The sequence below is a fragment of the Jaculus jaculus genome, unplaced genomic scaffold, assembly GCF_020740685.1.
Source record: "Jaculus jaculus isolate mJacJac1 unplaced genomic scaffold, mJacJac1.mat.Y.cur mat_scaffold_48_1_805434_arrow_ctg1, whole genome shotgun sequence".
Classification (NCBI taxonomy): domain Eukaryota; kingdom Metazoa; phylum Chordata; class Mammalia; order Rodentia; family Dipodidae; genus Jaculus; species Jaculus jaculus.
Window position 1 is genome coordinate 568,828 of NW_025423500.1, and position 22,236 is coordinate 591,063.

Below are 22,236 nucleotides of genomic sequence, written 5' to 3' on the forward strand. Positions count from 1 at the left end.
GCGGACTTGATGGACACTGGGAGGGGAACTGTCTTTTCTGATTGATACGGGCTCCAGTTGGTCAGTCCTGCAATTTTACTCTGGTAAAACTTTTTCCTCTCAGATCTCCTTGTCAGGTATTGAGAGTCTATCCCACTCCCCACACGTCACCCCCTCCCCTTACTCTGTGTAATCTGAGACGCCCCCCCCCCATCCCATTCATTTCTTGTAACATCCTCTTTGTCCTCTTCCTCTCCTAGGTCAAGCTCTTATGCAAAAACTCTCTCTCTCTCTAACTTACCACCCACACCCTGTCTTCTCCTCACACCAACCCCCTCCCTTACAGGCTTTCCCCTCCTGTCTCCAAAGTTAATCCCAGGGTGTGGGACACTTCCTCACCAGCACTAGCCTCTCATCAAACACCTATCCTCATCAGACTCAAAGACCCCATGTCCTTTTCCTGCCACCCTCAATACCCAATCTCACTTAAACATAGCCAAGGTCTCAAACCTATTTTTTCTCACCTGCTCCAAGCTGGACTTCTTCGCCCCACTCATTCCCCTTGAAATACTCCAATCCTGCCTGTTATTAAACCTGATGGGGCCTACTGCTTAGTGCAAGACCTGCGCTGAGTCAATGCTGCCATTATGCCCATTCATCCAGTAGTCCCAAGCCCCTATAATCTCCTTCCTCACATCTCCTCCTCCACTACTTATTTTTCAATTCTTGACCTCAAAGATGCCTTCTTCTCCATCCCCCTCCACTATGATTCTTACGATCTCTTCACTTTCACCTGGTTGAACCCTGATACTCATAATGCTTCTCAACTCACCTGGACTGTCCTTCCCCATGGTTGTAGAGACAGCCCCCACCTATTTGGTCAAGCTCTCTACACTGACCTTTTGTCCCTGGATCTGTTGCCCAGCACACTTTTACAATATGTAGATGATCTTTTGCTCTTTTAACCTTCTCTTTCTCTATCTAAGCTACATACCAACAAACTTCTTAACTTTCTTGGCTCTAAGGGATATCGTGTTTCCCTGCAAAAGGCTCAACTTTCCTTAACCCAGGTCAGGTACCTGGGCTTTCTTCTCACCCCCACCTCATGAAAATTTGCCTTAGATTGCAAACAACATCTTTGATCTCTCTTTCCCCCCTACTTCTAAGGAAGAAATTCTCTCCTTTCTTGGCTTCACTGGGCTCCTTAGAATATGGATTCTAAACTTTGCCCTCTTGGCAAAGCCTGTTTATGACAAGGCTAAGGGAAACCCTCATAGCCCCTAGACGGTAAGTCAGAGACAGATGCTGCCTTCTCTTGCCTGTGTGATGCCCTTTTAAAAGCTCCATCCCTTGTACTACCAGACCTTCAACAGCCTTTTCTTCTTTATTCCACAGAACAAAAGGGGTATGGCAATGCTACTTTTAGGTAAAATGCAGGGCTCATCCTTTGCTCCTGTGGCCTGTCTCTCTAACCAACTAGAAACCTCCGGGGCTGGCAACCATGCCTATGCGCTCCTACTGCAGCTGCTCTTCTGGCCCAAGAGGCACAGAAATTCACTTTTGGACAACAACTCACTGTCCTCTCCCCGCACAGACTTAAAGATCTACTTTCCGACTCTTGCCTATTTACTCTGACCCCATCTAAATTTCAACTGTTCCTTGATAACCCTGACATCACACTTGACTCTTGTCTCACACTTAACCCCACTACCCTCCTGCCTCTACCCAAACAACTTAAACATTTCTGTTTAGAGACCCTAGAGGAGCTCACCTACCGTAATACTAGAATCTTTCTATCTCCTCTCCCCAACCCTGATCACACCTGGTATGTAGATGGAAGGTCCTCCACTAACTCATAGGGCTCTCACATAGCAGGGTATGCTATTGTCTCATGTGACCAGATAATGGAGACTGGCCCATTGCCTAAGGGGAGTACATCCCAAAAAGCTGAGCTGGTAAGAGCCCTAACCTCGGCATAAGGCAAGACAGTTAACATCTATACTGACTCTAAATATGCTTTCGGTATTCTACATCACCATCCTGCTATGTGGAAGGAGAGAGGCTTCCTCTTAACTAAAGGAACACCCATTACTAATAGACCCCTTATCCTTAAACTACTACATGCCTCCTATCTTCCTACAAAGGCAGCAGCCATTCACTGTATGGGGACATCAGGCTCTAACTTCACATGTGGCCAAGGAAACTCTTTTGCAGACAGAGTTGCCAGGGAATCCAGTCTCCACAGTACATATTCAGCTTCAGCCTTTTTCCTTGCCCCTACCTCCTTTACTCCTTCATACACCCCAGAACAGTACCAAACTCTAACAAAACTTGGTGCCACCCCAGGACCACAAGGCAGGCTACTCCTGGGGGATCTCTACTGGTTGCCTGATCTCCAAGCTACTACCATCCTGACCCACCTACGTAATCTATTTCATGTGGGAGCCTGCCCTCTATAAAGATTCCTGACCCAGCACCTTTTCCATCCTTGCCTCTCCTCTCTAATCTCCTTTGTAACACAGGCTTGCTCACTGTGCACCAAGGCTTCTTCATAAAGGGGAGTCCATCCCCCTCCCTCTTTCAAACTCCACCAACACAGGGGCTCACTTCCTGGGGTGGATTGGCAGATAGATTTTTCTCACATGCCTACACACACACACACACACACACACACACACACACACACACACACAAACTTAACACCTTCTCACTATGGTGGATACTTTCTTAGGGTGGGTTGAAGCTTTTCCTACAACAGGAGAAACGGCAAACACAGTTGCCTCTCACATTTTTTGATCTATTCTGTCCGATTTGGGCCTTTGCCTTACCATTTAATCAGACAACAGACCAGCCTTCATTTCCAAGGTAACCCAGAAAGTATCCAGAGCCCTGGAAATAGATTGGAAACTTCATATTCGATATAGGCCTCAGTCCTCAGGCAAAGTAGAGCAAAGAGCAAATGCTATTCTCAAAACTCACCTGTCTAAACTGACTTTTGAACTTGACCTGTCCTGGACCCAGCTTGTCCCACTTGCTTCAGCCCGAATCAGAGCTACTCCTCGGGCCCCTTCCTTCCTTAGTCCTTTTGGACTCATGTATGGGCACCCCTTCCTGTTAAACAACCTCCCCCCACTACCAGAAACACCTCTCCATGGGTACTTACCAACCTTCACCTTTATGCAAAATCTACAAGAACATGCTGACCACCTTCTTCCCCAATCACCAGAGGGAGCCACAACACTCTCACTTAACCCTGGAGATCAAGTCTTGCCCACAGGGTCTCAAGCCGCTCTGGACTGGCCTCATCTGGTGATTCTAACCATTCCCATGGCTGCAAAGCTTCAGTGTATCCCCACTTGGATCCACCTATCACAGCTAAAGATAGGCAAGCCTCCTCTGTCCCACCCTACCTCATCCAGAAATAAGTACACCACTGCCCCAAAGGGCCCTCTTAAACTTAAGCTCTCTTGTGTTCCCACTCTTCCCCCAATGCAAGAATGTTCTTCTTTTTTAAAAAATTTTATTTATTTATTTTTTTAAATTTATTTGAGACCAACAGACAGAGAGAGAGGGAGGGAAGGAGAGAGAAAGAGAGAGAGAGAGAGAGAGAGAGAGAGAGAGAGAGAGAGAGAGAGAGGGAGAGAATGGGCACACCAGGGCCTCCAGCCACTGCAAACAAACTCCAGATGCGTGCACCCCCTTGTGCATCTGGCTAATGTGGGTCCTGGGGAATCAAGCCTCAAACCGGGGTCCTTAGGCTTCACAGGCACGCACTTAACCACTAAGCCATCTCTCCAGCCCAAGAATGTTCTTCTTAACACTAATGCCCCTCTGCCTCCTCTCCCTTGCACCAAGCCCTCTATCTCACCTCTGAGTTCTCATCTCTCCCTTGTATCTGGTGTTTTGATGTCATAGCTGTTGACAAGGATAACAAGCTCCTTAATTCTTCCTTCTGTCCTCTCACAGGGTGTGTGGAGCCAATCTCCCTCACCTTCTGTATAATAGAGGTTGCCCTAAAGCCAGCTGAATACAGGGGTGGTATGAAAGAAGCCTCTGCTCTGCTAAGGACCAAGTCATAACAGCATGCTACACTGGCTTTGTTGGAGGGTGTTCACTATCGATCTCTCCATTCTGTCAGTACCACTATTGTCATCTGACTAATTCCTATGGCATCCAACCACCACAGCTCAAATCTCAGGGGGCACTCACAACTTTTCCCATCACAGACCCATGGGACTAAAAGTGGGCTGATGGAATGGTAGGGGTGGCAACCCAATACTCCATGGGATCTTGCTGTGGGGGCAGAATAGAAATATTTAGATCCACTCAAAATGTCCCAAAGACTGCCCAAAATGCCCATATCCAGAGAGTTGTGGACATCAAAAAGGCTCATGGCAAGCTCCAGAAAGACTTGTATGATCTAAGCTTCTCCACCACCCCCTGGATGTCCATCCTTGCAAATGAACTCCAGACACATGTGCCACCTTGTGCATATATGGCTTATGTGGGTACTAGGGGATTGAACCTGGGTTCTTAGGCTTTATAAGCAATCACCTTAACCGCTAAGACATCTCTGGATGTCCATCCTTAATTCTTCTCTGTCCCTCCTCAATCAACTCAATCTTACCAATCACACTGCCTGCTTCCTGTGTGCTTCCCTTGAGCACTCCCTCATTACTGCAGTCCCTCTATAAAATGTTACCTCTGCTTCAGACACTCCCTGCTTCTGGTGTCCTCTCTCCAAGCTCCTATCCCACTCTCTATTCCAAACTGCCTTGATTGCTTGCATAAGGACATCTCTTCAACGCTGGTCAGGATCTTTCAAGAATAAATCTATTGTTACAAACCACACCTTACCAAAGGGAATTTATTTTTGGTGTGACTCCATGCTGTATACTTGCATGTATCCAAGAACATACTTGAGCCCTTGCATCCCAGTCACTCTTGTACCTAGCCTCACCATGTATACAGAGGGAGAACTGGCAGTTCTTCTTCCTAAGCAGGCTCATCATTACAAAAAAGGTGTCCACTTGCCTGTAGTGGTAGGGGTAATCCTGGCAGCCTTTATAGCTGCCATAGGAATGGCTGCATGAGGCCTGAGCCACACCTTAATCTCCGATGAAAGGCTTTCTACAGAACTGAGCATTGCAGTCCAGGGATCCACTGAGGCTGTGCTACTGCCACAAAAACAACTTACTTCTCTGGCCTCAGTCATGCTACAGAGCTGCTGAGCCCTAGACCTCTTGACAGCAGACAAAGGAGAGACCTGCCTTTTTCTGAATAAGGAATGCTGTTACCATTTACATTAGCAAGGTAGAGGTCAAAATTAAAAAAAAAAACCTAAAAAATCTGGCTGGCCAGCTTCATATATGAACACCAATTCCCTCTGAGTCATGGAACATCTTTAGTACAGTTTGGCCCTGGCTTTTCCTACTCTTAGGGCCTATATCTGGACTACTCTTGATACTTGCCCTGGGCCTCTGTCTTCTGAGATGTATCCAAAATCAGGTGGACAAATTCACTCACCTAAGATTCAACCAACATTTACTGACCTGTCCCTCCTCTATTTCCTACCAGCCTTTAGCCACAAAGGAACCAGCTCTTCATCACCTGCCCTGAGGGGAGACCCACTGACCACATTACCCAGCCTCTCCCATAAGAGCTCCTTGCTCCATACAGTCAGCATAAAGACACTACAGAAGAAAGGACCATGGCCCCTTGTCATTAACAAAAGGCTGGAATGTTAGGTCAAGATGGGATTCCCAAAAGGGAGTCACCAAAGACAATAGGATGGTGACAGAGAGGTATAAGGAAGTGGATCATCCACATTCCTCAAGAAATTGCCCAGCCATTAACAATGCCCCAGGTCTAGATTTACTGCCACCTTATCCCTCACCAGGTCACTTCTGTTCTCACCCTATGGCTGATGTAAAGAACAGAGATTTACTGCCCCAACAAAGAAATCCCTTCCCTTCCTCACCCTTCCCCAACTGAAGAGCCTATAAAGCCCACTATCTGTAACCCCAAGCTGACTGCTCTGCTCTTGAGAGTCAGTCCTGGAAGCTCATGCTTTTTCCTGGATAAAAATTTCCATTTTTGCCTCAGAGGGCTCTCCATGGTCACTCCTGAACCTTACAATATTAGGATTGTTGTCATTAACATGATTTCTAAGTTCACTCTAAAATTTGCAATGCTATGACAAAAAATATCTAGATTTCCACATTAAAATATTTATAATTGTTTTTAGCTTGTATATTAGCCCAGATGTGACATTAGACACGGAGTTGAAACTATGGTTAAGCTTAAAATCATATAGCTCGAGCTGGGCGTGGTAGCGCATGCCTTTAATCCCAGCACTTGGGAGGCAGAGGTAGGAGGATTGCCGTGAGTTTGAGGCCACCCTGAGACTATATAGTGAATTCCAGGTCAGCCTGGGCTAGAGTGAGACCCTACCTCAAAAAACCAAAAAAAAAAAAAAAAAAAAATCATATAGCTCTTTCCAAATGCCCATTCTTCAGAAAGGTACGAAGGTAAGATTAGAATATAATAAATTTGGGGGAGGGGGGATTTTGAGATAGAATCTTACTCCAAGCCAGGCTGATGTGAAACTAACTATGTAGTTTCAGGGTGACTTCAAACTCACTACCTACCTACCTCTGCCTCCAGAATGCTGAGATTAAAGGCATATGCCACTATGCCAGTTTGTAATAAGTTTTTTATTGACTGATATATCAATATCTCTAATAATAGCTGTAACCAAATTTTTGACAGGAAACAACTTAAGGAAGGAAAGGGTTTATTGTGACTTACAGTTCCAACATGAAGGAGAAAACCTGGCAGCAATGGCGGCAGCAGGAGCAGGGCTGCTCACATTGCAGTCATAGTCAGGAAGCAGAGGGTAAACAGGAAGTGAGGCTGGCCTATAAAACCCCAAGGTCCACCTTCCAGTGACCCACTTACTACAGCAAGGCTCCACCTCCAAGAAAAATGTTTGCAAGGACATACAGTTGCATGTAAAATGATACCCAAAAGCACCTGAACAATTAGGTGAATTGTGCATTGTTAACTATGGAGATAAATACAACATATAGCAACAATATTAAAGGTACTAGAGAGGTCATATTACCAGTAAAAGTATTTGGAATTTGTGGTTACTACTAGAGTTGTTTTGATGGATTTTGTCCCATTTCCAAGCTCAGGCTGCTTGCTCAAAACTGGAAGTGGGAAAATTCATAGGAAGTTAGGTCTTGTGAAATCAGAGCACTGGAGCCAGGTGGGAAGACTCTGGTAGACAAGGAGACTTAGTAAGACACGCCAGTAGGCCACAGTTAGAGCTCAAGACCAGGCACTGGGATTTGGGTTAAATTGACTCCCTCTGCCCTCTCACTTCCCATGCCACATCTGGGAATGTGTGGCTGTTGGAGAACAGTCCAGTTGGCTTGGGACATGATTCAGAAGCACAGGAGCAGGGGAGGTGGGGCAGAAGCATCTTCTCCCTGATGGGGCTTTCCTGACTTTCCCTGTGAACAGAGCTACAGCTGGAGTTGAATCATTTTCACTGATGGACAGAGGTTGGAGGGAAGACTTTGGATATTCAGGGGCAGAGGAATGAGGCATAGACCCTAATCTTTCCCAGGGGGCACATGAACTACCCTGTATCTCTGGCTCTCCCTGTTCCTGTATATTTGTCCCTCCAGTATTTCCTTGTTTGCTTTTTCTTTCTTCTATTTTTTTTTGAAGGTACAAGATTTTATTATAGAGCTTAACAGAAAAAAAACCTCTTATTAAATAAGAGGGGGGCCCCAAAAATGGGAAGAACCCACCTAGTGACTGTGATTGGGGCTTTATGGAAAGGGAAAACTCCTTTAGTGGAAAAAAAAAAAAAACAAAACAAAACAGGTGTTATGCCGTATGTTCAGGCACCTTGTAATCTTATTTACATCCTTGTCTAGTTTGAAAGGATACCAAAAAAACAGACACTATGCCATGTGTTCAGGGACCTAGTAATCTTATGTATGTGTATCCTCCTGTCAGTTTTTTAGGGAAAAATAGTTAAGGAAAAGATCAGATCCTATGCCATGTTAAGGTACCTAGTAATAGCTGCTTAACCTCTTGTCAAGTTCAAGGACATATCCAGCTTCTAGCCAAGGTACTTCAGCTGCCTAGCTAATTTCTATCTCCTATTCTTTATCAGCATCTTACATTATTATATTTCTTTTTTTTTTCTTTTTTTTGGTTTTTCGAGGTAGGGTCTCACTCTGGTCCAGGCTAACCTGGAATTAACTCTGTTATCTCAGGGTGGCCTTAAACTCATGGCAACCTCCTACCTCTGCCTCCCGAGTGCTGGGATTAAAGGCATGCGCCACCATGCCCGGCTTATTATATTTCTTATAAAACTGTTTGCCCAGACTTACTTTACCTAAACAAAGCCTTTATATGACAAAAAAAAAAAAACTCTTCTTGCAGCCTGCTTATAACTGACTGTCTTCATTCTTACAGCCATGCTGTTTAGAATTTACAACTTTAGATATAATAGTCCTCTTATGTAGTGCATGCTTTATCATTCTGTCTGCCTTTTTTTTTCTTCAAAAATTAGTTATAATTTTCCTACAGTTATACTCAGGGGTCTGGGAAGATGGTTCAAACTAAAATAATTCTGCCAGTAATACTGGGGCTCATTAACTCTAAACTCTGATAACTTTTCACAACAAGTTAAACAATTTGGCTGTACATTAGCCTGCTAGACTTCTACCATTTTTCTGCTGATTTTATTTAGAAGGAAAATGAGGTTGATGTAATAATGTGCAGGTTGTATGAAAATCATCATGTGGGGGGAAGACTATTCAAGGAAGGTGCTATGACACCCCAATCTTGGATCTGGCACCACACCCAGGCATCTGCTGGAAGTACTATTATGTGGCTTCTCACAGTAACCACTGAGGTAAGTTAACTGACAGCAGACCAGTTTGTAGGAAACTCCCTGTTCATTTACCTTGTTATGTAGAGGATAGGAGTGGACAGTGAGCAAGTCAAAGCCTGCTGTCTGTTGGAAATTGCTAACACCAATAAGATGGTTATTGCTATTCAATTTGTAGTTAATTTTATATACAGGAGAACAAGGCTTCTCCTTGGCCATGAGTAAAGCACTTTGGCTTTGTTTCCAGTGATTAAGAATGTGCCTACAAAAAAGGACACTTCCCTCATCTCCAGTGTAGCTGACTGGATAATGCAGCCAAATGGGCTTAGGAACTCTTCTAGCCCTAACAACCAGTTGAGACCCAAACACAAGTACATTTCTATACACTGGCAAATGAATCGTCCAAAACTGAAATTGTGAGAACAACTCAATGCAGACCACATGACATTTCAAATACAACACTGCAGACCTACAGGACAGCAGAAGGGAATCTACATGACCTTGGGGTAACAGGTGACTTCTTAAGATACAAAACTAAAAGCATGAAGAAATAAAAGAAAAATAGAACAATGAAAAGAAGACAAAGCAGTATCTTTAGCCTTCAGTCTCTCTGTAGCCCAGGCTGGCCTCAAACTCAAAGCAACACTATTGCCTCAGCATCCTGGGTGCTGTTACAGGCCTGAAAGCTACACTCAGCTTCCTCTGATAGTTTAGTTCAGTTTCTGCAAATATTATTATCTGTAAAAGAATTCAAGTTTATTGAATAAAAAACACACAAACTATAAAGCAAAATAAGTTGCCAAAGGGGTTTAAATAATGGAATTTAAGAAATCTAGAATCATACACTTGGTTTAAATTTGAAAGCATTAAATACTAAAAAAAAAAAAAAGTTTGCATTACATCACACAGATTCATATGCAGCTGCCAATTATAGAAACCACAAAGCTGTTCTATGATCCTAACAAAGGTATCCTTTCCTTCACCAGAACAAAATCCAGTTAGGCTATCACATTTAAAAATGTTAACACCAAAACACTTTAAACGAACTCTTTTCATGCTTAAGAAAAAGCTGTTCACTTTTTCATTTTCTATTCTTGCCCAAACTTTTAATTCTTCCCAGTGGAACCAAACCCTCCCGAACCCCGTTCTGTGTCATCCAGCACTTGAACTTCTTCTATTTCTGGATAAAAAAAATCCGTTCACAAATAAGCTGTGCAATCCGATCGCTCTGTTTTACTTCAAACTTCTCTTTCTCAAAATTAAACAATACAACACCAACATTTCCTCTATAATCTTTTTTTTTTAAATTTTTATTAACATTTTCCATGATTATAAAATATATCCCATGGTAATTCCCTCCCTCCCCACCCCCACACTTTCCCGTTTGAAATTCCATTCTCCATCATATTACCTCCCCATTACAATCATTGTAATTACATATATACAATATCAACCTATTAAGTATCCTCCTCCCTTCCTTTCTCCACCCTTTATGACTCCTTTTCAACTTACTGGCCTCTGCTACTAAGTATTTTCATTCTCACACAGAAGCCCAGTCATCTGTAGCTAGGATCCCCATATGAGGGAGAACATGTGGCGCTTGGCTTTCTGGGCCTGGGTTACCTGACTTAGTATAATACTTTCCAGGTCCATCCATTTTTCTGCAAATTTCATAACTTCATTTTTCTTTACCGCTGAGTAGAACTCCATTGTATAAATGTACCACATCTTCATTATCCACTCATCTGTTGAGGGACATCTAGGCTGGTTCCATTTCCCAGCTATTATAAATTGAGCAGCAATAAACATGGTTGAGCATGTACTTCTAAGGAAATGAGATGAGTCCTTTGGATATATGCCTAGGAGTGCTATAGCTGGGTCATATGGTAGATCAATCTCTAGCTGCTTTAGGAACCTCCACACTGTTTTCCACAATGGCTGGACCAGATTGCATTCCCACCAGCAGTGCAGAAGGGTTCCTTTTTTCCACATACCCGCCAACATTTATGATCATTTGTTTTCATGATGGTGGCCAATCTGACAGGAGTGAGATGGAATCTCAATGTAGTTTTAATCTGCATTTCCCTGATGACTAGTGACGTAGAACATTTTTTTAGATGCTTATATGCCACTCGTATTTCTTCCTTTGAGAACTCTCTATTTAGCTCCTTAGCCCATTTTTTGATTGGCCTGTTTGATTCCTTATTAGCTAACTTTTTGAGTTCTTTGTATATCCTAGATATTAGTCCTCTATCAGATCTGTAGGTTGCCTCTTTGCTTTTTTCACTGTGTCCTTTGCGGTGCAAAATCTTTGTAATTTCATTAGGTCCCAGTGGTTAATCTGTGGTTTTATTGCCTGAGCAATTGGGGTTGTATTCAGAAAGTCTTTGCCAAGACCAATATGTTGAAGGGTTTCCCCTACTTTTTCCTCTAGCAGTTTCAAAGTTTCCGGTCTGATGTTAAGGTCTTTAATCCATTTGGACTTAATTCTTGTGCATGGCGAGAGAGAAGAATCTATTTTCATCCTTCTGCAGATATTTATCCAGTTTTCAAAACACCATTTGCTGAAGAGGCTGTCTCTTCTCCAATGAGTATTTTTGGTATTTTTATCGAATATCAGGTGGCTATAGCTACTTGGGCTTACATCTGGGTCCTCTATTCTGTTCCACTGATCTACATGTCTGTTTTTGTGCCAGTACCATGCTGTTTTTGTTACTATGGCTCTGTAGTATAGGTTAAAATCAGGTATGGTGATACCACCAGCCTCTTTTTTGTTGCTCAGTATTATTTTAGATATTCGAGGTTTTTTATGATTCCAAATGAATTTTTGGATTGTTTTTTCTATTTCCATGAAGAAAGCCTTTGGAATTTTGATAGGGATTGCATTAAATGTGTAGATTGCTTTAGGTAATATTGCCATTTTCACGATATTGATTCTTCCAAGCCAGGAACAAGGGATGTTTCTCCACTTTCTAGTGTCTTCTGCAATTTCTCGCTTGAGTGTCTTAAAGTTCTCATTGTATAGATTCTTTACTTCCTTAGTTAGGTTTATTCCAAGGTATTTTATTTTTTTTGATGCAATTGTGAATGGGAGTGATTCTCTGATTTCATCCTCTGTGTGTTTGTTGTTAGCATATATGAAGGCTACTGATTTCTGTGTATTTATTTTGTATCCTGCTACATTGCTGTAGGTTTTGATTAGCTCTAACAGCTTGCTAGTAGAGTCTTTAGGGTCCTTTATGTATAGAATCATGTCATCTGCAAATAGTGGTAACTTGATTTCTTCCTTTCCAATTTGTATCCCTTTTATGTGTGTCTCTTGCCTTATTGCTATGGCTAAGACTTCCAAAACTATATTAAATAAAAGTGGAGACAGTGGACACCCTTGTCTTGTTCCTGATTTTAGTGGAAAAGCTTCCAGTTTTTCCCCATTTAGTAATATGTTGGCTGTAGGCTTGTCATAAATAGCCTTTATTATATTGAGATATGTTCCTTCTATTCCCAGTCTCTGTAGGACTTTTATCATGAAGGGATGTTGGATTTTGTCAAATGCTTTCTCTGCATCTAATGAGATGATTATGTGATTTTTGTCCTTCAACCCATTTATGTAATGTATTACATTTATAGATTTGCGTATGTTGAACCATCCCTGCATCTCTGGGATAAAGCCTACTTGGTCAGGGTGAATGATCTTTTTGATATACTCTTGTATTCTGTTTGCCAATATTTTGTTGAGAATTTTTGCATCTATGTTCATGAGAGAGATTGGTCTGTAATTTTCTTTTTTTGTTCTATCTTTGCCTGGTTTTGGTATCAGGGTGATGCTGGCCTCATAGAAGGAGTTTGGTAGGATTCCTTCTTTTTCTATTTCCTGGAAAAGCTTAAGAAGCAATGGTGTTAGCTCTTCCTTAAAAGTCTGGTAAAATTCAGCAGTGAATCCATCCGGGCCTGGGCTTTTTTTAGTTGGGAGATTATTGATAACTGCTCGGATCTCCATGTTTGTTATAGGTCTATTTAAGTGATTAATCTCATTTTGATTTAATTTAGGTGGGTCATATAGATCAAGGAAATCATCCATTTCTTTCAGATTTTCATACTTTGTGGAGTATATGCTTTTATAGTATGTCCCTATAATTTTTTGAATTTCTCTGGAATCTGTTGTGATGTTACCTTGTTCATCTCTGATTTTATTAATTTGTGTCTCTTCTCTCTTTCTTTTGGTCAGATTTGCTAAGGGTTTATCAATCTTGTTTATCCTTTCAAAGAACCAACTCTTTGTTTCATTAATTCTTTGGATTGTTCTTTTTGTTTCTATTTCATTAATTTCTGCCCTAATCTTTATTATTTCTTCCCGTCTACTACTTTTTGGTTTGCCTTGTTCTTCTTTTTCCAAGGCTTTAAGGCGAAGCATTAGGTCGTTTACTTGCGACCTTTCTAATTTCTTAATATAGGCACTTAAGGCTATAAATTTACCTCTTAGAACTGCCTTCATTGTGTCCCAGAGATTTTGGTATGTTGTGTTCTCATTATCATTTGACTCTATAAATTTTTTGATTTCCTTTTTGATTTCTTCATTGACCCACTCATCATTTAGTAGTGTATTGTTTAGTTTCCATGATTTTGTGTATGCTCTATAGCCTTTCTTGCTACTGATTTGTAGTTTAATTCCATTGTGGTCAGATAGAATGCAAGGAATTATTTCAATTTTCCTGAATTTGTTAAGATTTGCTTTGTGTCCTAATATATGGTCTATTTTAGAGAATGTTCCATGTGCTGCTGAAAAGAATGTATATTCTGCAGCCTTTGGATGAAATGTCCTGTATATATCTGTTAGGTCCATTCCTTCTATGACCTCATTTAGTCCAGATGCCTCTCTGTTTATTCTTTCCCTGGATGACCTGTCAATTGATGAGAGTGGGGTGTTAAAGTCACCCACCACCACCGTGTTTGGTGTTATCTGTGACCTTAGTTCTAATAGTGTTTGTTTGACGAATTTGGGAGCCCCCATGTTAGGTGCATATATGTTTAGGATTGTAATGTCCTCCTGTTGTAGTGTGCCCTTAATCAATATAAAGTGACCTTCCTTATCTTTTTTGACTAACTTCGGACTAAAGTCCACCCTGTCTGATATTAGGATAGCAACCCCTGCTTGTTTTCTAGGCCCTTTTGCTTGAAACACCGTCTTCCAACCTTTCACCCTAAGATAATGTCTATCCTTTGTAGAAAGGTGAGTTTCTTGAAGACAACAAATTGTAGGATCCTGCTTTTTAACCCAGTCTGCAAATCTATGTCTTTTCGTTGGGGCATTGAGACCGTTGATATTAAGAGATATTATTGAAAGGTGTGTATTTATGTTTGCCATTTGTGTGTGTGTGTGTGTGTGTGTGTTACTTGTTCTACCTGTGCTCTCTTCTGTTAACTGGTATTTGAGTATGGCTGGTTTTTTCTAGGTTCCTTATATGTGTGCTTTTCCTTTTGTTCAGCATGGAGGATTCTATCAAGTATTTTCTGTAGAGCTGGTTTTGTCTTCAGATATTCCTTTAACCTGCTTTTGTCATGGAATGTCTTTATTTCTCCATCTATTTGGATGGATAACTTTGCAGGATAAAGTAACCTTGGTTGACAGTTGTTATCTTTCAGAACTTGGAATATATCACTCCAGGCCCTTCTGGCTTTAAAAGTTTGTGTTGAATAATCTGCTGTAATCCTGATGGGCTTGCTTTTGTAGGTAACTTGATTTTTCTCTCTAACTGCTTTCAATATTTTTTCTTTGGTTTGTGTGTTTGGAAGTTTGAGTATAATGTGGCGAGGAGAGTTTCTTTCTGGGTTTTGTCTGGCTGGGGTTCTAAAGGCTTCCTGTATCTGTATTGGCACCTCTTTCCCAATTTGGGGAAAATTTTCCTCTATGATTTTGTTGAAGATGCCTACTATGCCTCTGGAGTGGAATTCTTCTCCTTCTACTATGCCCTGAATTCTTATATTGGATCTTTTCATAGTGTCCCGAATATCTTGAAATTCCCACTCATACTTTTCTATAAGTTTGTCTTTCTCTTTGTTGGACTGCATTAGGTCTGCCACCTGATCTTCTAGCTTAGATATTCTGTCCTCTCCCTCATCCATCCTACTGGTGAGATTTTCTACAGAGTTTTTTATTTCATTAACTGTGTTCTTCATTGCTAGTAATTCTGACTGGTTTTTCTTTATTATTTCTATTTCTCTATTTATGTCTTGTATTGCCTTCTTTATTTCATTAAATTGGTGTCCTGCCTCTTCTTTGATTCCTTTGATTTCCTCTTTGATTTCTTCTTTGATTGTTTTCATGTGTTCTTTGACCTCTTTGAACATATTTATAATTATTCTTTTGAACTCTTTCTCAGGCATTTCCTCTAACTCTTTCTCACTGGAGGACATTTCTGATGCATTAATACTTTTAGGTGGATTTATATCGTCTTGCTTTTTAGTGTTTCTTGTGTTATAATGTATATATTTTTGCATCTTGGATTAAGTTAATGCTTGGATTTTCTAGCTAGCTGTGTATTCTTAGCTGTATCAATTGATTTGATGTAATATATTTTCAGGGTAGGACCTTAAGGTATTAGGTGTGGCTCTTAAGACTCTCAGAGTATCTACAAAGATGTTCTTAGGGGTTGAGTTTCCCTGCTATAGGAGTATTCAAGCAGGCTGAGTGGAATAATATACTGGTAGATTCTAAAATTTAGCTAAACACTGTACCCATTCCATCAAAAACAGCCCCGAGTATGTATGCAAGAGTAGTTATTATAATGACCAGATCCTCTATCAACAAAGAGGTTTAGATTTCTGGTCTGTTGAGGTATCCAAGTCAGCTTGTGACCAAGTGATCCCCTTCCCTGGTGCAATCCCAGTTACCTTGGGTGATTGTGGTCTCAGTCAAGTTGCTGCCTGGGTCGTCGGGCTGCTGTTCTGATTTCTGGAGCTGGGCACTTGCTTTTCCTACGGGGCAAACTGAGCCGCTGCTGCCGCCTCTGCAGCTGTGGTAGGTGCCACCCCCGGAGCCCCCACCACTGCTGAAGCTGCCGTTGCCGCGTCCACCACTGCTGCTCACCCCGAAGCCGCTGCTGCGGGATCTGTCACCGCTGCCGCTCCTGGGTCTGCTGCTGCTGGGGCCACTGGTACCGGTGCTGGAGCCGCTGAAGTTGCTGCCGAATTCTGCTCCTGCTTGGGTCCCGCCGTCAGCCCAAGTTGGCGTGGCCGGGTCCCGGGCCGCTGCTGTGTTCGCTGGAGCTGGGTTCAGGCGGCGGCGGGGGAGGGGAGGGAGCCGCGGCTGCTCTGGTTGTATCGCTTCTCCACGTGTGCTTTTACCTCGCGGTCTGCTCCCCCCTCCGTTGCTCGCTGCCGCTCTCCCCTCACGTTTCCCGCGTTGCGGAGAGCGCGGTGTGAGTGGAAAATCCCGCACCTGGCTTGTCCTGCGGCTCGAGCCGATAGTCCGGCGGTTGTCTGCTGCTCCGCGGTTGCGGCGGGTAGCCGAGCCACCCCGGAGCTGCTGTTCCCGCCTGTGCAGGCTCTGGATGCTCTATAACTCTTCCACTTCTCCGCTGCCACCTCAACTTCCTATACACCTCACTTTTTAGTAAAAGTGTGTATTTTGCTGAGTTTTTTTTGGTCTTTCCCCCCCCCCCAGGCTGCTTTGGCGTGGTACCTACGCCGCCATCTTAACCGGAAGTCTCCCCCACTATCTTTTTCCCTCTATAATCTTCATCTATAACACCAGCTCCTACATCAATGAAGAGTTTTACAGCCAAGCCAGAGCGTGGAGCTACTCTTCCATAGCATCCAGGAGGAACAGCTATCTGAATGCCGGTTTTCACAATAGCTTTCTCCATAGGTGGCAGCGTATAGTCACAGGCACGGTACAGGTTTTAGCCGGCGGCCCGCGGACCCTCGGGTGGGGGCCGTAGCATGCTCCGAGAGCCGCACGAAGCGGAGTCGCGAGGCGCCCTCCTCGGTAGCCCAGACCCGCTTGCTGGGGGAGACCTCATCTTAGCACCGCATACCTACTGGAGAGTGGCCGAACGGAGGCGAGGGACCGGAGAGCGAGAGGAGCAATGCCGCTTCTCTTCTATTTTTTTAAGGCAGTGTCACATTCTATTGTAAAAACGGTCATGGAACTCACTTTGCAGCCAGGCCTGCCTGAAGCTTGCAGCAATCCTCTGACCGCTGCCTTCCAAGTACTGACATGTATACTCACGAGCCACCAACCTCCAGCTACCTGTCCCTCTTTGATCATTATATCAGCCAGTGTCTCTCTGTTATCTGTGGTCTCTTTGTAAGACAATGAAAACCACTGTGTAGCCCTGGTTTGCGGAGGTAATTTCTTTTGGTTGAGACCACACCTAGGTTGATGGTTAATACTGGATGCGGGATACCTAGAGCAGCCATGCCCTGAGGTCTTACTCTTTCCTGTCTCTTTCCTTCTTGTCTCTGAATGTTCCCCCATCAGTTCCCTGTTAAGGAGAAACTGGGGAAAGGGGCAAAAAAGTTCAATCTCACTTCCAAATAGGCTTATGTGTGCAAAATTTTGATCCCAGGTCCTCAGGAGCCTAAGACAGGAGGTAGAACTACAAGTTCCAGACAAAACTGGTCTCCAAAGATACTTCAAGGCCAAACAGGGTACCTGGTGAAACTTTGTCTCAAGTAAACCAAGTGTATAAATTTCAGTGATAGAACATGTTCCTGGCATGTCCTATGCCTTAAGTTCATTCCAGTTCACCTCTCAGTGGCACCTCAGAGAAGCCATTTACTGCCTGTTACATTAAGTTTCTCATTGCTGGCAGAAAACCCCCAACTAAGAGCGGCTTGTGGGTGAAAAGGGTTTATTTTGGTTTACAGACTCGAGGGGAAGTTCCATGATGCCAGGAGAAAACAATGGCATGAGCAGAGGGTGGACATCACCTACTGGCAACAGCAAGCGGAGAGTGTGCCAAACACTGGCAAGAAGACACTGGTTACAAACCTCAAAAGTCTACTTCCAATAATCCACTGCCTCTAGGAAACTTTAATTTCCAAATTGCCATCAGCTGGGGAGCTAACATCAGAACATCGAAGTTTATGGGGACACCTGAACCAAACCACCACACTGCCCTTGATAAGTTTTTAGTTTCTTTTCTAGAATAGAGTAATGTTGCTCTCTGTTGGCTAGTGTTGTGTGGATGCAGTATGGCAAGAGTAAAAAATAAATAAATAAATAAATAAAATAAAATAAATAAATAAATAAAATAAATAAATAAATTTACTACAAAGTCAACCATGCCTCCCCTTTGGGACAAAAGAAAGAAAGAAAGAAAGAAAGAAAGAAAGAAAGAAAGAAAGAAAGAAAGAAAGAAAGAAAGAAAGAAAGAAAGAAAGAAAGAAAGAGAAAGAAAGAAAGAAAGAAAGAGAAAGAAAGAAAGAAAGAAAGAAAGAAAGAAAGAAAGAAAGAAAGAAAGAAAGAGAGGAAAACAAATTGAAGAACAGTGGGATAATGGAGCTTAGCTTATCTGCAGAGTGAGAGAAGCTGATTGATGCCAGGGGTTTGGGATTTTATGAGTCAGTCACTCGGTGCCTGCCGCCATGGGACAAAGAGGCCAGTGGTTTTATTATCACAGGAGCCTGTGGGCTCAAAAAGGACACAAGGTTCTAAAAAGGCTGGGAGAATAGTTGGTTTCTGAGGATGGATGAGAGATTGAAGAGTCTATAGAAGGCAGATCCATGTATGTAAGACAGGCCTTATAGGTGTGAAGGAAGAAGTCATGGTCTGTGAAAGGCAGTGATGAGGGTCTGAGGGAAGAGACTTCAGGGAAAGTGTTCTGAGGGAAGATGAGATGTGGGTGGGATTTGAGGCTGGGTTCCAGATCTCAGGAGGGAGTGAGGTTTAAGGAGAACTGAAAGGTGAAGTTATGACCTATGGAGAGAGTGAGGAGAATAGAAATGGGGAAAATTTAGAGGACATGGGGAGGAAAGGAGCCCCTCACTCTGGTGTTGGCTTGAAGATTCTTGTGAGCTGAAAGAATTATAGCACAGTTAGTAACACTTTTGGTTATAGTTACCTACATACAGAGAATATTCCTTCTACATACTTCAAATAATCCTGTTATAATGATGATTAATGCTTAGATCCTAAACATATATGACCTTGAGTTGCATCATTATTTTCACAGATAGAAACGAACTTTTCCAGAATTCTCTGTGAAATGTTCCTGCAGTGAAATGAAGTAAGGGCACTTTATACTCCAGGATTTAAATATGGTGAGTTTGTATCTGACTTTCTAGGTCAGAGGAGGGAAATGGTAACTCTACATAACCATGTAACATTGTTCACTGGTTCTCCATTATCTGTGTCACTTGTTTCCTAGGTTCTGGAGGTGACTATGACCCCACATTGTACTGTCACTAGCCCATCTCTTTCTAGACTCTTCCTTATGAAACCTTCCATTTAAGAGCTGGGATCACGGTATCATGGGCTGAAATCATGATCAGCACTTCCTGGCTTGCTGAGTGTTATTAGGCAAATTTCCTCTTGAGCTATTTATGCACGTGTCTGTGTGTGATCTTGTTCTGAGAAGTGTAAAGTGCTGACTGTCCAGCTGGGATAGTTAATGGAGGATGCAGGATTTCAGGAGCAGCTGTGTGCAGAAGCTTTAGCCCTTCTATCTCCTACCTTTACCTGTATGTCCTCTCCAGTGCCCAGCTAAGATGAGGTGGTAAGGGACCCTATCCCTTGGTTCAAATCTCCCCTCAAACTCAGAAATTGTAGACCTCTGTTCCTAATTGATGAGGAGACCTGAAGGAGAAAATAGAAAAAGCTTAGAGCATCCTGTAATACCAAAAAATTCCAGATAAAACTGGGCAACTTAGTGATCTGCTCTCAAAAAATTAAGGGGTACAGTTCAGTAGTACAGCACTTGCCTGTAATTCACAGGCTCTGGTTTCCAGTTCTACTCAAATACTTCACACAGAACCTTAGAAGAGACAATCTCTACTTTTAAGACTCCATTTGTGCAAAATAATGGGATGCAGTCACCTGCTGCCTGCCAGGGTGTTCAGGCTGCAGCAAGGCAAGTGTATGGAATTGCCTTAGAGGCTAGACTGATTTAATATCCACTTGCTGTGTCTGGCTTTTCCTGTGTAGTGCTATGGCAATGTGGCCTTCACAGTCCCCTGTCCTGCCCTCCAAACTTGTCCTCTTCCTGAATGGAGAATACTGAGGTCTGGCATAGAAATCCCCCAGGGAACTCAGCATACTGCTCCCTGGAACACCTGGTTTCATGGCCTGGGGTAAAAGGAGAGGTAGGACCCCCTCCTCACTGATCATTTCTTTGTGTATGAAGGGCCAGAGATGGATTGCTTAAGAGAAATTCCAGCCTGGGAAACATGCTGTGTTCTCATAGATGGTCCTGCTTCTAGGATTCACCAGTAAGATGGAGAAGGGAAGCCAATGGCCATGATCAGTTAATCATAATTGGCCATGGAAGCCAGAGCAGAGGGATAAGGTGCAATCAAGAAGTTTTTAGCAAGGTGTCCCGTCCCATGGGACCTAGTTATTCATGGGGGCGAGAGAGAGGAAGAGACTCAAGCAAATGTACACTTGTCAAGAGTCCAATTTTATTGAGCCACAGCGGCCTTTTTAAGGGGTTAGGGTTAGGGTTTTTGGGTGAGGGAGGGGCTGGAGGAGGCAGGTAATGGAAAGTTACAGAATCTTCTTGGCCTTTGCCCTAGGACAGTTTGCGGTTGTTCTGAGAAGTCATGGTATATTTCTCACGTCTCTGAGCCACCAGGCAGGATGTTAATTAGGTGTGACAGGGTGGGGGGGATGAGAAAAGGTCAAAAGTTGTGCAGGGCAGAAGTTATCTCAGGACAGAAGTTTGCTCAGGGCAGAGGTTATCTCAGGGCAAAGGTCTGTTCAGGGCTCATCTCCTTGTCTCCAACAGCAAGGCATGGGAATACGCCTCTCTCATTTAATTACTGAGGCAGTGAGATTGCTTTATGAGTTAGAAGACAGTGTTAGCTACAGTGTACTAAAGCAGACTAACCTACATGGAAAATGCTAGTCTTACAATTCCCCCCCCCCATAAGTGTTCTGAGAATATAAGCTCAACACTTGAAAGGCTGAGGCAGGAGGATTGTTAATTGGACTACAGCCTGTGTTCCATGTGAGAAATCATGGGGTAGTGCATAAGTAAAAAGAGAGCCAAAAAGTCAAGGAAGGTGTGGTAGTTTGAATAGATGACACCCAATATATTCAGTTCTTTATTGTTTGTTGTTTGCATCTGCTGGCTACCTGGCTGGAGGCAAAGTCACTGGGTGGATCTTAAGTTGTGGTGGTGGGTTTCAGATTTCAATCTAGAGATATGCAAAGTGTGCCTAGCAGGAGTTCCTGAAGTGTGCTGTGGCTTTTGATCTTTAGGCTTGTACTTATTTCTCTCCACTTGGTCCTGTGAAGGCAGGCCAGCTTCTGCCATTATGGAACTTCCTCTGGATCTGTAAGCTTCAGTAAATATCCCTTCCTCCATAACTGTGCCTGGTCTGGAAGTTCATCTCAGCGAACCTGAATCTGTCTGATACAGAAGGCAAATTAGGTGGTGAAAAGGGAGAGGTAATGGGTTGGAGGTGACTTAATGACTTGCTCTTTCCTCTCATCCCAACATTTAGGAGGTGATGCATGGGGATTGTTGTGAGTTCAAGGCCCATTTGAGGTGTATTGTGAGATGCTATTTCAAAATAAAGAAGAAGAAGAGTGAGACTGAGAAATTGATCATAAGATTAGAACTCTCCCAAAGAGAAGGAAAAATTCCTACCATCCACCATGGAAACCTTACTCCAAAAATGCAAAACTGTGAAAAATGAAGAACTAGAAATATATTTAAAAAGCAGTGGCAGTCAAGTTGTCTATTTGCAGTGTGTTTGTGGAAAGGAAAGCATGATCAGTAGGTGGATGTCAGATAATTTGGGGGGCAGTGACGCTGTTCTACTTGATACTGGGATGGATAGATGACATGTATTTGTCAAAAGCTACCAAAGTATTGGAGTGAAGACTGATCCATAACTTAAAGTATGGACTTAGTGACCAATTATGCATTTGTTCATTAGTTCTCACCACCATCAAATATAACATATGGGTTCATGATTGTAATAATACATTGACTACATGAAAAATGCTAAGAACAGGGCTAGAGAGATGGCTTAGCAGTTAAGCACTTGCCTATGAAGCCTGAGGACCCTGGTTCGAGGCTCAATTCCCCAGGACCCACATTAGCCAGATGCACAGGGGGGGCACATACATCTGGAGGTCGTTTGCAGTGGCTGGAGGCCCTGGGGTGCCCATT

At 42.9% G+C, this 22,236-nt stretch overlaps 1 pseudogene; it reads right to left on the bottom strand.

Annotated features, from left to right (window-relative positions):
• Window positions 1-9,921: 9,921 nt before the first annotated feature.
• Window positions 9,922-16,927, bottom strand: LOC123457439 (annotated as a pseudogene).
• Between the last annotated feature and the right edge of the window lie 5,309 nt (window positions 16,928-22,236).